Source organism: Gavialis gangeticus, unplaced genomic scaffold, assembly GCF_001723915.1.
Source record: "Gavialis gangeticus isolate Ggan-Ray unplaced genomic scaffold, GavGan_comp1, whole genome shotgun sequence".
In the NCBI taxonomy this organism is placed as follows: domain Eukaryota; kingdom Metazoa; phylum Chordata; order Crocodylia; family Gavialidae; genus Gavialis; species Gavialis gangeticus.
In genome coordinates this window covers 5,823,660-5,827,125 of record NW_017729017.1, presented here as the reverse complement: position 1 = coordinate 5,827,125, position 3,466 = coordinate 5,823,660, and the positions used below count along the sequence as shown (strand labels likewise).

The 3,466-nt window shown below is 49.9% G+C and overlaps 1 protein-coding gene across 7 annotated transcripts in view; it reads right to left on the bottom strand.

The window, feature by feature from the left end:
- The window catches only part of DLGAP4 (DLG associated protein 4), a 180,885-nt gene that overhangs the window by 60,666 nt on the left and 116,753 nt on the right, over positions 1-3,466 (bottom strand). The window lies entirely within an intron of this gene.

Genomic DNA, 3,466 nt, shown 5'->3' with positions numbered 1-3,466 from the left:
TTTTTTTTAAATGAAGTGGACCATTACTGTGCTGAGAACAAGCAAGGCACAACAACTTCTCTTCCCCTGCTTTGACAGCTGGAGGGGTTCAGGTAAAGAAAGCCAAAAGCAGTCAAGGCTCTTCACAGGCACAACCAATACCCTGAGTTGTTAAGATAGGTATGAAGGGTGGGTAGGGGCATACAGGCTTACACTGTAAGGTATAACTGAACTGTTGTAATTGCTACTGTAGCACCTACAGTCTATGCTACCACTGCACATCTGTGCAGATTTTAGGAGTAGAGCTTTTAGCTTTGCTCAGCGACTGTAGTCATAAAGAGAGGATGCAAATGCCCAAGTAACCATCATAGCAGTTTTCCCTTGGTTAAAAGGGGGCAGGGGTATGTCCACTGTTGCAGCTCACTATTATAGACTTGCCCTGAAGAGGAACCAGGACGCTTCTGCTGCACACTGACAAGGCAAAACTTGGGGGATTCCACACAAGGACACAAGATGCAGCTGGCATGAACTGGGACTAGAAGTTATTCTCTGCTCTATACCCAAGAAGACGATGTTTAATCTGGTGCAGAAGATGTTTCTTCTGAACCAAAGAGGAAATTACACAGTCAAATGGGTCGCCAACTGGCTGGAGGGCCGCACCCAGAGAGTGGTAGTGGATGCATCATTTTCGACTTGGAGGGATGTGGGCAGTGGGGTTCCGCAGGGCTCGGTCCTTGGGCCCGCACTGTTCAACATCTTCATCAGTGACTTGGATGAGGGGCTAAAAAGCACCCTGTTCAAATTTGCTGATGACACTAAGATGTGGGGGGATGTGGGCACGCTAGAAGGAAGGAATAAGCTACAAATCAGACCTAGACAGGTTACAGGGGTGGGGGGGATGAGAACAGGATGGGATTCAACACTGACAAGTGCAAGATGATGCACCTGGGGAGGAAGAACCAGCACCATACCTACAAGCTGGGGAACTCCCTCCTTGTCAGGGCGGAAGCAGAAAAGGGTCTTGGAGTCATCATTGACTCCAAGATGAACATGGGCCGGCAGTGTGGGGATGCAGTCAGGAAGGCCAACCGTACCTTGTCATGCATCCACAGATGCATCTCAAGCAGGTCCAAGGAGGTGATCTTCCCCCTCTATGTGGCACTGGTCAGGCCACAGCTAGAGCACTGCATCCAGTTCTGGGCGCCGCACTTCAAGAGGGATGCGGACGACACGGAGAGGGTCCAGAGGAGGGCTACTCACATGATCAGGGGGCAGCAGGGCAGGCCCTACGAGGAGAGGCTATGGGACCTGAACCTATTCAGCCTCCACAAGACAAGGAGGAGGGGGGATCTAGTGGCCTGTTACAAACTAGTCAGGGGGGGACCAGCAGGCATTGAGGGAGTCCCTGTTCCCCCAAGCACTACCAGGAGTGACTAGAAATAACGGTCACAAGCTGGCAGAGGGTAAATTCAGATTAGACATCAGACAGCGCTACTTCACTGTCAGGGCAGCTAGGATTTGGAACCAACTTCCAAGCAAAGTGGTGCTGGCTCTTACCTTTAAGACAAGGCTAGACAAATCACCTTGCTGGAGTCCTTTGACCCCAGTACACTTCCCTGCCATGGCAGGGGCTCGGACTTGATGATCTGCTCAGGTCCCTTCCGACCCTACTAACTATAAAACTATTAGCAGCATTATTCCTACAGAGTAGCTTGAAGCTGGGAGAGGGTACAGAAATCCCTGGTGCACAGCACAGCTGCTCAGAGTGTGTACTATCATCAGAATTTGGGCCTTAGGTAATGCTCTGCTTTCAGAACTTTTTGCATATTCAGCAAGACAACCTACAACTAGTTACACTCGGGTGGTCTTTTGCTCTACTTGATGGCAAAGTATCCCTTTTTCCTTTGCTTTTTGAAAAAAGGTTCTGTTCTGCAGAGACTGATACAGCAAAGCAAACAAAAGGTATCCAAATTCTAGTTATTACTCTTGAGCTAGTCCAGCTGAAGTGAGAATAACCAGTGCAAAGCGTGTGACTTGCTGTGCTTATGGTTGCACTGTACTCACTCATGAGCTCCATTAACATTTCTGGAGGCACACATCAGGTAGTCAAGTCCTGCAATAATCAGAGTTATTCTGTTTTTCCCCCCCCCCCCCCACATAGAGCTACTGGAGAACAGGTCTGGCAAGCATGGGTATAATACTTAGGTACAAATCTCTGGAGGAACATGAGTGTGTTCTATCCTGTGTTCATGCTGCACAGTAGTTGTGTTAGCAGTGGCTAACTGTCCTAACTCCAACTAGTCAGGACATCCATACGTGCTACAGTCATACCTTTGGTTGCCACATGGACCTAACCTTAGCCTACACACAAAGCAAGTTTCCTAGAATATAGCAATAGTCAGGTAACAAGCAGTGCTATAGGGTGCTTGCAGCAGACCCATCAATATCGGGGATAAAAACAAACAAAAAGCCTGTATGCAAGTGAAAGAAAACGAGGCAGGAAAAAAAAGCAAGCGTTACGAGAAGCCAAAAAAGTTAATTTCCCGTAGGAGCTATACGCTACAATTTCTGCTTTGGGGAAACCAGACATGAAGAGATGCAGGAACTACATCCATTCCCCCCTCATTTCATGAGACATTTACAGCCCCTTTAAAAAAAAAAAAAACCCACAAAAAGCCCCAAAAACCCAAAAGGGAAGCCCACACATACTGAAGTGCTGGAAAAAGCAAAGATTGCTTCAAAGCCTCCCTGTCAGGACATTCACTTTTGAAAGTATTGGCCCAATTCTGTCCCTCCATTCAACATAATTCAAGAGATTAAGCGCTGCTCAGTTCTCCTCATCCTGCTGTGCAGCAACTTCAAGGAAGCTCTGACACACGTACGCCAACATCACTGAAGGGCACTGCTTCACTGTCTGGCTTCAGTGGCACGTGTCCATCTACAGGAGAGCAGAACTGGGCTCAGGGCATAAGGGGAATCGCCATGTAAAGAACAGGTAAGAGGAGATCACAACAAGTCATGTCTATCGCAGTTAACACTCATGCGTAATGAATCAGATGAGAGAAAGACATCCTTTTTTCCGAGTCTGTTCACTTTCCACACACAACTGCCATCTGTGCAGGGACACTTGCAATGCTCCCGCTGCTGAGCCCGTTCTTGCCAAGTAATCATGGAAAGGAGGCAGGTGCCTAATTTATCACCGGTGTTGGTAAGGACAGCACCTGGCCTGGCCTGGGGCATCTGTCACCCACCCTGCCATCTGTCCCCAGAGCTGCGCTGAGGGTAGGGCGCGGCACCGCTCAACCACTCCAGGGCTCAGTGCCAGGCAGCGCCCGCAACACAACACGGGCACAAGTAAGCCCCGACGCCCTGCTCCTCAGCCCGCGCTGGGGCCATCAAGGGGCGGCGCCGTACGAGGGAAGGACCGGGTCTGGGTTTCGGACGCTCGGGCTTCTCCACATGGCGGCGGGCGGGGCGGGGCGGGGCG